Source organism: Phyllostomus discolor, chromosome X (genome assembly GCF_004126475.2).
Source record: "Phyllostomus discolor isolate MPI-MPIP mPhyDis1 chromosome X, mPhyDis1.pri.v3, whole genome shotgun sequence".
Taxonomy (NCBI): Eukaryota; Metazoa; Chordata; class Mammalia; order Chiroptera; family Phyllostomidae; genus Phyllostomus; species Phyllostomus discolor.
The window spans coordinates 15723187-15735847 of NC_050198.1; the positions used below are offsets into that span (position 1 = coordinate 15723187).

At 38.7% G+C, this 12661-nt stretch overlaps 1 pseudogene; it reads left to right on the forward strand.

Moving 5' to 3' along the window:
• The first annotated feature begins 10313 nt into the window (after window positions 1-10313).
• LOC114505622 lies at window positions 10314-12078 on the forward strand (annotated as a pseudogene).
• Window positions 12079-12661: the final 583 nt, after the last annotated feature.

Consider the following 12661-nt stretch of genomic DNA (forward strand, 5'->3'; position numbering starts at 1 on the left):
CATTAGTGATGAATTTGCAGCTGCCAACTGTAAAATGTTAGATTTGAATGTAGTTACTAACAGCACATAAAGACAAGTTTTCTTTCATTACCAATACCTTTGCTAGTTGCCAAATATCCACACCCAGGCTGAAGCTGAAAACCCTCTCTTTAATTTTACTCAAGCAGAGTGCAAAACTCCATGCACACGTTATTGGACTAATCATCAGCTTCACAGATAACATGAGCACATTTTGTTCCAGGTAAAGTTCTCAGAGATAAATAAGTGCAAACAGCATCTACTGCTTATTAAAAATGGGATGTTTTACTCTATCAGGAAGAGTCAGCCTTAGGCAGCAGGGAAATGGGTGTCTGCCTATGTGGCAAGATTTAGGAGGCACCTGAACGGCCCCTTGCTCTACCCTGATACAAATCCAAATGGATCTCTGTTCCTGCTAATGAATCACTCTCCCAGGTGAGAGAGAATACCAGGACCAGAGGTAAATGGTACTATTCTTAAAGGACACTATGGGCATGCTAGACTAGATGGATGGGTGGGACATTTGGCAAAAGGAGAGGCACAGAGACAAAAAACTAATTTCTAGGCTTTGAGACTTGAAACATAAGCAGAGTCTAGGTCAAATTTCCTGTGAGGAATTAACAAGCAGAAGCAAATCAACAACAATGATGATAATTAAATTAATAGCTTAGGAGTTCTGGTTATATAAGGGTTAGAAATAAGACAAAAATATCCTGCCTTCAAGGAATTTACAGTTTACCTTGAGAGATAATACGTGTGCGTATGAAACCACACCTAACTGTCCAAAGCAGTACAAGTGTGAAATCACTGAGCCCAGTAAAACAAGAGAATGTTTTTTGCCTTTTCTCATAAATGTTTATTTTGTGATTTGGGAGCACATGGGAATTTTTCTGGGGTCAGAATTTAATGTTTCAGAAGAGAATAGATAGATAAAAGGTGAAAGGTGTAATTTTTTTCCTTAACGCCAAAGTGAAGATATAAAGATCTTCTGACTCCCCTCTCATTTCTCTAGTTCTAACTTTAAACCCCACAATTAAATCAGCAAGAGCTGATTGAATACCAGCCATGGGTGGGAAAATGTTCTATATTTGTGTAGCTCCTAAGAAATTGAAAAAACACACATTTTATATTTTCCATGCATTCTCGTAATTTCTTTGCAAGGGTAACTGGGGCAGAGATTACTCTGCAGTTTATGGTTGAGACCCCTGAATACACTGTCAAAGTCAAAGATCAACTTGACCACACTGATGCTCAATGGATAGTTCTGCCATCAAAGGCCCTTGCCCCAGTAGGAATGGAGACATAAGTCACACACGTGAGAAAAACATAAAGCTATAGGAAGACAGTAAAATTAAAAAGCACTTGACTATGAATCAGAAGATTTTGATTTGTGAGCCGATGTGGCTGTTTACAACAAATGAACCTAGAGAAGTTACTCAACTTCTTAGAATCCTGTTTTTTCATCCATAAAACTAGGCAATGGCTCATTTGAAGCAGTTGCTCAGAGGTTCAAATCAAATGTTGTATTAGGTAGGTTTTAGAAACAATAAAGTTCTTCATGAATGTGTAACATTAAAAGGTGAAAAAGAATGAAAAGTATAAAGAGAAATGCTAAGTGAATGGTAGAATAACAATAGTAAGCATACATTGATTACTTACTATTTGTAAAAGCTGTGATAAGTGATATGTATATGTCACTTCACATATGCATATATAATGTAGAAATTTTATATACTTTTATATGTAAATATGTGAATGCATATATTTTATATATAAAGTCTATATAGAGAGAATTTTTACATTTTATATATAAAATATATTACTATGTAATACATAAATAAAATTTTAGTTAACCTTCACAGGAACTTTTGAAGTAGGCAGTATTATTCCATTTTATAAGTGGGGAAAACTGAGGTTTAAAGAACTTCTGGTTCTGTAAAAGAAGACAATTGAGAGGGAAGATGGTGGCTTTACTCTAGGCAGCGTTTTCCTCGGCTTCTGTGAAGAGGGGGGAAACTCGCAGATCAGTGGAGAAACAGAGCAAGTGGGCTAGGTTACCGAATCACTTTTGAAAGCAAGACATCAAAAATTATTGCACTCACTGGAAAACCAGATGGTAAGGAGACGGCTACAGGACAAAAGGGGCCCAGGGATCAGCACGGGGTCTAGGGGTGTGCAGACCCCAGGCCCGCCCGGTGCTCCAGGGTCTGCCCCAGGGCGCCCGGGAGAGGGAAGTCGCTGCTCCCTCCCCCGAATACGGGGGCGTGAGCAACTCCAGGGGAGAATGTGTTGCTAAAAGGAACAGATTGTCCAGTTGGACTGGGAAAATATCGCCCAGGGACTATGAACACCCGCCCAGAGACCTGGGAGGATTGAGGGACTCTAGCCGACAGGACCAGGGGCAGCCTGGAAGGGCGCCTGCACCCCTAGCCTGGTGGAAGTGCAGATCGGTGGAGAGTACAGAACCGGGCCGCGCTCCGCTTGCGCCCCATAGGGAGGCCTGAATCGCGCGCTGCGATCCCGGGAGGGACGTGGCGCTTGGTGCATTCCTACAGTCGTGGCTCAGAGATTTCCAGCCAGCCCGACCTGGGGAGCAGGGAAAGGAGCCCACACCTGGTCAGAGTGCAGTTCGGTGGGGAACTTGGAGCTGGAAACGGCTTGGCTCTCGCACCGCCAGGATGACTGACTCTCGCGCACTTTGATCCCAGAAGGGTCGCGGCGAGGTGCTTAGGGCTATCAAGACCCCGAATCACAAAAGTTTGGGGCAGGGGTGCACCCTTTTACGATCCCCAGGGAGGGCGCGGTGAATCCCAAAAATGTCACGGGTGCCTCCTGAGATCATAGAGCTGGAAACCTGCAGGACCCCGGAGTCCAGAAGAATGTGGAAGTGAGATCCAAAGAGCCAGTGTGTTTGGGAGCGCCCAGGCTACCTGACAGACCTGCTGAGATCTGGCTGGGAGAGAAAAAAGCATTTCAAAGGTACCTCAGCCAGCTGAAGCCAGCAAGATAAGAAAAACTGGTCTGGCCAGTTAGAAACCAACAAGAGGTTTTGTTTTTGTTTTTGTTTTGTTTTCTTTTCTTTTTGTTGTTGTTTTTTGGTTTTGTTTGGTTTTGTTTGGTTTCTCTGGCTGTTGTTGGTTGATTGATTTTATCTTGTGTTTTATGTGACATTTTATTTTTCAATTCTTATTATTTTTATCTCGCAATCCCTTATGTTTCTCTTCCATTCATCCTAATATTATTCTTTCCACTCCAGATTTATCTCTCCTGCACTACATCTTATGCTTTTCTTTCCTTTTTTAAATTTATTTATTTTTATTTATTTTTTTAATCTTGCAAGTCACTGTAAATTTGTATTATCTTTTTCTCACTCTTCCAACATTTTTTATTTTAATAATATTTTGGTATTCTTTTTCTTTCTGTATAATCTTCTCTGCTTGGCTGGTTAGACTGTCATTTGATAGGTTCCCCCTGGTATCTCAGTCAAAAGGTGTTGATAAGTTACTATCCTTCATCTGTGTTCCTTTAATACACCTCTCAAGGTTCTATACTCTTTATTCTTGTTATCTAGACCTCATCGATTCTGCCACAAGACTGTCACTTTACTATTATTGCTAGTAAGACCTAGTCTATACAATTGTAAATGCTTCTCAATACCCCTACCTGATCTCAGCCCACTTTACAATTTTCTGAACTATACCATTGTGGGGGTTGTCTCTATTCTTTTACTCACTACTCCTATATACTAATCTTTAGTCCAACCCTACCTTAGAATCTGACCTCCCACAGCCTCACAGCTTTCTAGATCCAACTAACAATCCTGTCGTCCCCAATAAGAGTCTTACCTTCTTTCCATCCTTTCTAAAACGTGGATAGTGGGGTGGAGGATCACGGTTAACACTATAAGGAGCCAAAGGATAACCCATCTCTTCTCTACTGGCTCCTAAAATAAATATCACAGTATACTGTCTTGCTGTTTTAAACCATTTTGCCTTACTCCTCCAACTGATCACAAAAAAGAATAGGGCGAAGCTGTGAGCACTAGGATACACGAAGGAGATTGCACCACTGAATCTCACAAATATTCTACCACAGAAGTTCACACCATAATTAAAGGGAATTATAACAGATCAAATTAACAAACAAGAAGAAAAAAGAAGAAACCCACGAACAATGAGAAAACAAAGAAACAACCCCCAATTGAAGGGAGGAAGCCTCAGGAAAAATGCTAAATGAAATAGAGGCAACTCAACTATCAGATAGTGAGTTCAAAACGATGATTACCAGGAAGTTCAATGAACTCACAATGATCTTTCAGAAATTAGAGGGAAACTACATCAATCTCACTGCAAACTATATAAACATGAAAAAGGAAATAGAAACTCTCAACAAAGGTCAAGAGGAAATGAAGAATACAATTTCTGAACTGAAGAACACAGTAGAAGGAATGAAAAGTAGGATTGATGAAGCAGAAGATCGGATTAGCAAGCTGGAGGACAAAGTAGAAAACAGCATCCAGAAAGAGCAAGAAAAGGAAAAGAGGCTCAGAAAGAATGAAGATGGATTAAGAGAAATGCAAGACAATATGAAACGTAATGATATCCATATAATAGGGATACCAGAAGGAGAAGAAGAAAAGCAAGGAATCGAAAACCTAGTTGAACAAGTAATGAAGGAGAACTTTCCTAATTTGATGAGAGAAAAAGTCACACAAATCCAGGAAACACAGAGAGTCCCAATCAAGAGGAACCCAAAGAGACCCACCCCAACACACATCATAATTAAAATGACAATATTTCAAGACAAAGAGAAAATCTTAAAGGCAGCAAGGGAGAAAAAGGAAGTAACATACAAGGGAGCCCCAATAAGGCTAACAGCTGACTTCTCAATGGAAACACTTCAAGCCAGAAGAGAATGGCAAGAAATACTCCAGGTAATGAGAACCAGAGGGCTGCAACCAAGGCTACTATATCCAGCAAGGCTCTCAATCAAGATAGAAGGCCAAATAAGAAGCTTCCCAGACAAAAGAAGTCTAAAAGAATACACCTCGACCAAACCAGCTCTGTAAGAGATTCTAAAAGGACTGCTTTAAGGAAGGGAGGGAAAAGAGAGAGAGAGAGAGAGGAACACAAGTACATAAAAGACAATGAATAAGTACCTATCAATAATAACCTTAAACGTAAATGGATTAAATGTTCCAATCAAACGACATAGAATAGCTGATTGGATAAGAAAAAATGACTGACATATCTGCTGTCTACAAGAGACCCACCTCAGGATAAAAGACCTACACAGGCTGAAAGTGAAGGGCTGGAAACAAATCTTCCAAGCAAATGGACAGGAAAAAAAGCCGGGGTAGCAATACTCATATCAGACAAAATAGACTTCCAGAAAAGGTCCGTAAAAAGAGACCCAGAAGGTCACTTCATAATACTCAAGGGAAGAATCCATCAAGAAGACATAAATATTGTAAATATATATGCACCCAACATAGGAGTGCCGAAATACATAAAGAAAATCTTAGAGGACTTCAAGAAAGATATGGACAGCAACACAATTACAGTGGGGGATTTTAACACCCCACTATCAAAAATGGACAAATCTTCTAAACAAAATATCAACAAAGATATTGTGGCATTGAACAATACCCTTGATGAAATGGACTTTACTCATATATACAGAGCCCTCCATTCAAAAGAAGCTAAATATACATTCTTTTCAAATGTACATGGAACATTCTCAAAGATAGACCACATGATAGGACACAAAACAAGCCTCAACAATTTCAAGAAAATTGAAATCATACCAAGCATTTTCTCAGACCAGAAGGGACTGAAGCTAGAAACCAACCCGAAGGAAAAAACCCAAAAACACTCAAAATCATGGAGATTAAATAGCATGCTATTAAACAATGAATGGGTCAAGAATGATATTAGGGAAGAAATCAAAAGGTTTCTGGAAACAAATGAAAAAGAACTCACAACAACCCAAAACTTCTGGGACACAGCCAAGGCAGCCATGAGAGGGAAGTTCATAGCGATACAGGCCCACCTAAAAAGGTTAGAAACATTCCAAACAAACAACCTAACCCTACGTCTACAAGACCTTGAGGAACAACAACAAAGGCAGCCCAGAGTAAGCAGAAGGAAGGAAATAACAAAGATCAGAGCAGAACTAAATGACATAGAGACTAAAAGCACAATTCTAAGGATCAATGAATCCAAGAGCTGGTTCTTTGAAAAGATAAACAAAATCGACAAGCCTTTAAGCAGACTCATCAAGAAAAAAAGAGAGAAGACCCAAATAAACACAATCAGAAATGAAAGAGGAGAGAGTACAACAGATACCACAGAAACACAAAGGATTGTAAGAAATTACTACAAAGAGCTGTATGCCAAGAAATTTGGAAACCTAGGTGAAATGGACAACTTTCTAGAAAAATATAATCTTCCAAAACTCAATGAAAAAGAAGCAGAAAGCCTGAACAGACCAATAACAACAAAAGAAATTGAAGCAGTAATCAAAAAATTCCCAACACACAAAAGCCCTGGACCAGATGGTTTCACAGGAGAATTCTACAAAGCATTTAAGGAAGAGCTAACCCCTATCCTTCACAGGCTATTCCAAAAAATCCAAAAAGATGGGAGTCTCGCAAACTCTTTTTATGAGGCCAACATCATCCTAATTCCAAAACCAAATAAAGACACATCAAAGAAAGAAAACTTCAGGCCAATATCACTGATGAACATTGACGCTAAAATCCTCAACAAAATACTGGCAAACCGCATCCAACAATACATTAAAAAGATCATACACCATGACCAAGTGGGATTCATTCCAGGGATGCAAGGATGGTTCAATATTCGCAAGTCAGTAAATGCAATACATCACATAAACAAAAGCAAAGACAAAAACCACATGATCATATCAATTGATGCAGAAAAAGCATTTGATAAGGTACAGCACCCATTCATGATAAAAACACTCGGCAAAGTGGGAATAGAGGGAGCATTCCTCAACATAATAAAGGCCATATATGAGACACCTTCGGCCAACATCATACTCAATGGCCAAAAATTAAAATCGTTTCCACTAAGATCAGGAACAAGACAAGGCTGTCCACTTTCACCATTTCTATTCAATATACTACTGGAAGTTTTAGCCACAGCAATCAGACAAGAAAAAGAAATAAAAGGCATTCAAATCGGAAAGGAGGAAACAAAACTGTCACTATTTGCAGACGACATGATAGTATACATAGAAAATCCTATAGACTCTACCAAAAAACTGCTTGACCTAATAAATGAATTTGGCAAAACAGCGGGATACAAAGTCAATATCCAGAAATCAAAGGCATTTCTGTACACCAACAATGAAACAGCAGAAACAGAGATCAAGGAAAAAATCCCATTTGAAATAGCAAAAAGAAAAATAAAATATCTAGGAATAAACCTAACCAAAGAGGTAAAAGACCTGTATTCAGAAAACTACACAACACTGAAGAAAGAAATCAAGGAAGACACAAACAAATGGAAACATATACCGTGTTCATGGATTGGAAGAATTAATATCATCAAAATGTCCATACTACCCAAAGCAATTTACACATGCAATGCAATACCTATTAAAGTACCAATGGCTTATTTCACAGACATAGAACAAACACTTCAAAAATTTATATGGAATTATATATGACCCCAAATAGCTGCTGCAATTTTGAGAAAGAAGTGTAAAGTAGGAGGGATCACAATACCCGACACTAAACTATACTACAAGGCCACGGTAATCAAAACAGCCTGGTACTGGCATAAAAACAGACACATAGACCAATGGAACAGAACAGAGAGCCCAGAAATAACCCCAAGTCTCTATGGTCAATTAATATTTGACAAAGGAGGCAGCAACATTAAATGGAATAAAAATAGCCTCTTCAACAAATGGTGTTGGGAGAACTGGACAGCCAGGTGCAAAAAAAATGAAACTTGAGCACCAACTTACACCATATACAAAAATAAATTCAAGGTGGATAAAAGACTTAAATATAAAACGTAACACCATTAAAGTCCTAGAGGAGAACGTAGGTAGGAAATCTCAGATATTTCATGAAGAAACTTTTTTACTGACATGTCCCCTAGAGCAAGGGACATAAAGGAAAGAATAAACAAATGGGACCTCATCAAAATTAAAAGCTTCTGCACAGCTAAAGGAAACAGTATCAAAATTAATAGAGAACCAACTGTATGGGAAAACATATTTGCCAATGATACCTCAGACAAGGGTTTAATCTCCAAAATATATAAAGAACTTACACGACTGCACTCTAAGAAGACAAGGAATCCAATTAAAATTGGGCAAAGGACTTGAACAGACACTTGTCCAAGGAGGACATACAGAAAATTCAAAGACACATGAAACGATGTTCAATATCGCTAGCTATCAGAGAGATGCAAATTAAAACCACAATGAGATACCACTTCACACCAGACAGAATGGCCATCATAAACAAAGCAACAAACAACAAGTGTTAGAGAGGTTGTGGAGAAAAGGGGACCCTAGTGCACTGCTGGTGGGACTGCAGACTGGTACAACGACTATGGAAAGCAGTATGGAACTTCCTCAGAAAACTAAAAATGGATCTGCCTTTTGACCCAGCAATTCCACTGCTGGGACTCTATCCTAAGAATACTAAAACACCAATTCAAAAGAACCTATGCACCCCAATGTTCATAGCAGCACAATTTACAATAGCTAGATGCTGGAAGCAACCAAGATTTTCATCAGTAAATGAATGGATCAAAAAACTATGGTACATTTACACAATGGAATTCTATGCAGCAGAAAGAAAGAAGGAGTTCCTACCCTTTGCAACAGCGTGGATGGAGCTGGAAAACATTATGCTAAGCGAAACAAGCCAGTCAGTGAAAGACAAATACCATATGATCTCACCTTTAACAGGAACCTAAATAACAAAACAAAGAAACAAGCAAAATATAACCAAAGACACTGAAATAGAGGACAGGCTGACGGTGACCAGAGAGGAGAGAAGAAGGAATTTAAGGGGACAGTGGGAAGGGTTCACAGGAACAAACTTAAAGGACACATGGTCATAAACTAAGGGGAAGGTGGTAATGGGAGGGAAGTGGGGAGGGTGGGGGGGACTGGATTGGGAGTAAAAAGGAGAAAGCTGTATTTGAACAATGATTAAAATAAAAAAAGAAGACAATTGAAAAAAAAAAAGAACTTCAATTAGTTGTCCAAGTTTACCTACTAGTAAGTTGCAGGGCCTATATTTAAACTAACACATTTTTACTTGCAAATATCTATGCTTTCTCATGCACCTTTGTCTCCCTTTAAAACATACTATAATTATCATAGTATTTTAGGGTAATTAGAAGCAGCCGTGGGCAATCAGAACCCCACATTCCAATTTCAGTTCTCTCATGAAACCACTTACCTAGGAAACTTATTTTATTTAGTCACTTAGATGCTCTGTTTTCAGGTCAGTAAATTGAGAAGGTTGATCTCAGTAATTTCTAGAGTCTCCTGTGGCTCTTGAATGGCTGACTTGTCTCACTTTTCCTGAGATTGTCAGAGTTTTAGCATGGAAAGTCCCATGTCCCAGGAAATCCCTCAATCCTGGGGTTTCTGTTAACATTCTATGACTCCGTGATAGGGGAAAGCTTTGTAAAAGAGGTCAAATATTAGCTAAATCCTGAATTATTTAATAGGCAGAAAATGAAGAATTCCCATCAAAATAGATGTAAGACCAGCAACATACAGAAGTACTGATTAGGAAGACACATAGGCAAAGGATGTAAGAGATGACATGGGAAACAACATAACACAGGGCCATGTTATGGGGAATTAAACATCAGAATTTAGACTCCATGTGGATCTCAATGATGAGTCTTTTTTTAAAGATTTTATTTATTTATTTTTAGAGAGATGGGAAAGAGAGGAGTAAGAGAGGGAGAGAAACATCAACGTGTGATTGCCTCTTGCATGGCCTCTACTGGGGACCTGGCCCACAACCCAGACAAGTTCCCTGACTGGGAATCGAAACTGCAACCCTTTGGTTCGCAAGTTGGCACTCAGTCCACTGAGCCATACCAGCCAGGGCTCTATGATGAGTCTTTACAGATCTAAGGATTCTTTGTAAGAATAGTAATGACAACAGTGAATACTTGTTGGATGCTACTGTTTACGAGGCACTATGCTAAGCATGTAACATATATTATCATATTTCATTCTTCCCATAAATCTACATCAGTTCAATTATTAATTCCATTTTAATGATGAAAAAGGTAAGGATTATAGAATTTAAAAGAACTACAGAAGGTTACACAGCTGTTATGTAGCAGGGCTGGGATTTGAACTCTGTCCTTTTCAGATCAAGCCCTTAACATTTATGTTCCACTCTCATTCAATTCCTGTATTTTTCTATTATGGTTCCTCAAATAATACCTCACTTATTCCTCAACATATTTATTTGTAAATGGGTGAATTAATTTATACTAACTTTTATCATTCTTTGATCCAGTCACAGTGCTATGGCAACTGATGACAACATGAATTAGAGTTTTGAGTTAATATGGAAATTGGCAATCTCATGCAGGTGGATAAACCCCTCCTCACTGCCTTCTGAAAGGGTCGCCACCAGCCACTGCCTACCATTTGCAAATGATAGTGCCATTACGCTTTCTCTAATTCTCTCAACTTCTCTATGAAAACCAGAGAAAAAATGATTTGCTGGGTTTAACAACTGTGTAAGCATTTAGAATTTAACTTTATACTTCTCTATTTTAGGCCCAAGAAATAAAGGATTGAGAGACCAATGTATCTCCTTCTGACTGTTGATGATAGCTCACAAACTCTGGAAAATAGCCAAGCTTAGGAAATGTAATAAAGTTATAAAACAGGGAAGAGTCGAAGTGAGTATAATTTAATTTAAACATTAATTTAAACATCTGTCTTCCTGGAAGAGGAACTATGTAATCTATTACAGATACCTCTGTTGCAGTACCATTTCAAAGAAGAAAATGCAGAAAAGGAATACTTTAGGAAAATACATTTACTTTCACAATGGTAGGGTAATGTGTGAAGAGAGAAAAATTACAAATAAATGTGATAACCATAATGAGGCTTAACAAATTATCATTTCTTACAATAAATGAACTGATATTTTTTCCTATAATGAATTAGTTTAGTGAAGTTAGATATTTAAAAGTAAGCTATATTTTATATTTCATAACCCTTTTAGAAATTAATATATATTTATTCTTGATTTTTCTCTCTATTAACCACTCAATTGTAGAGAGATGATAGGGTAAAGTAATTGATGGGTTGAAGTCTTTCTATTCTACATTAAGTATATCTGATAGTAAAAGAAGGAAAAAATAACTACACATTAGAGCAATTTGCAAAAAAAAAAAAATCAATGCCTTTATGATAAAGCAGCATTATAGAATACTTTATTCTATAGTAGAATACAAAGTATTACTACTTTGGAAATAAAATATATGCTTCAGTGACTGAATTCCATTCTACCAGTTGCATTAAATTCACATAGAAATATTGAAGTGGTGGAATTAATTTTAGCCACTTCTGCTGAAGATGATTATAATTAAAGTATACTTTGTCTTTGAAATCTGGCTCTGCCTTCTTACTCAGAAGTTTAGGTTTCTCTTACAAGTATTAACTTTAAAAAAAAAAACTAGCTTCTAGTCTCCAGCTACCACAGCCCATCTACCCATCCATCCATCTGCAGCATGAGAGGCCTGTGCTTCTACAGGTTTACATCACGTAGATCACCAGTTACCACGAAATCAAGTGCCAGCAGAGCAAGATGTCCCGCATCCTAGATGGAAAGCACATCAAGTACCAGTTAGTGGATGCCTCCCAGGACAACACCCTGTGGGATGAGATGAGTGTCTTGATGGGAAACCCCAAGTCCACCCCACCCTAGATTGTCAATGGGGACCAGTACTGTGGGGACTATGAGCTCTTCACAGAGGCCATGGAACAAAACATGCTGCAGGAGTTCCTGGAAATGGCCTGAGCCAAGCCCAAACCAGCCCACTGAACTTTATCACCACATTCCCCAGCCATGACCAGTCATGAAGGACCCTGTTATTCCTTTTGACCTTGGAGACCCCCCCTCCCAACCCAAGCCTTTTCCTCCTCCCTCTAACTGTAGCCACCTCTTTTCCATTCAGAGGTGACATTCCTAACCTGGTAAGTAATCTTAGAAATTATCCTAAGCAACAGTCCAAGTGCTGGCTGTCTTTAGCTGGTCCCTGGGCCTCCCACCCTGCTTGGCACTTGGCTAACAGGCACTTTTGTTGGTTCCATTAGCCACGGCTCTGCCAAATGCTCCACAATCCCTAACCTAGAAACACCCTAGAGACAATTAAATATAACATTCCATTTTTTAAAAAAGCTAGTTTCTATCACAAAAATATGTTAGGTAAAACCTACTAAAAACAAGTGTCTCATCTCTGAACTTCAGGGTGCATATTCTTTGGAATTTCTCTGAGATTTATGGTCCCTAAGTTTCATTGACACTATCTGCATCTCTCTGTCCAGCACCTCCCATGGCTTCTAGCTAGTCTGACCTTAGCTCCTGTTAGGATCGCTATATAAG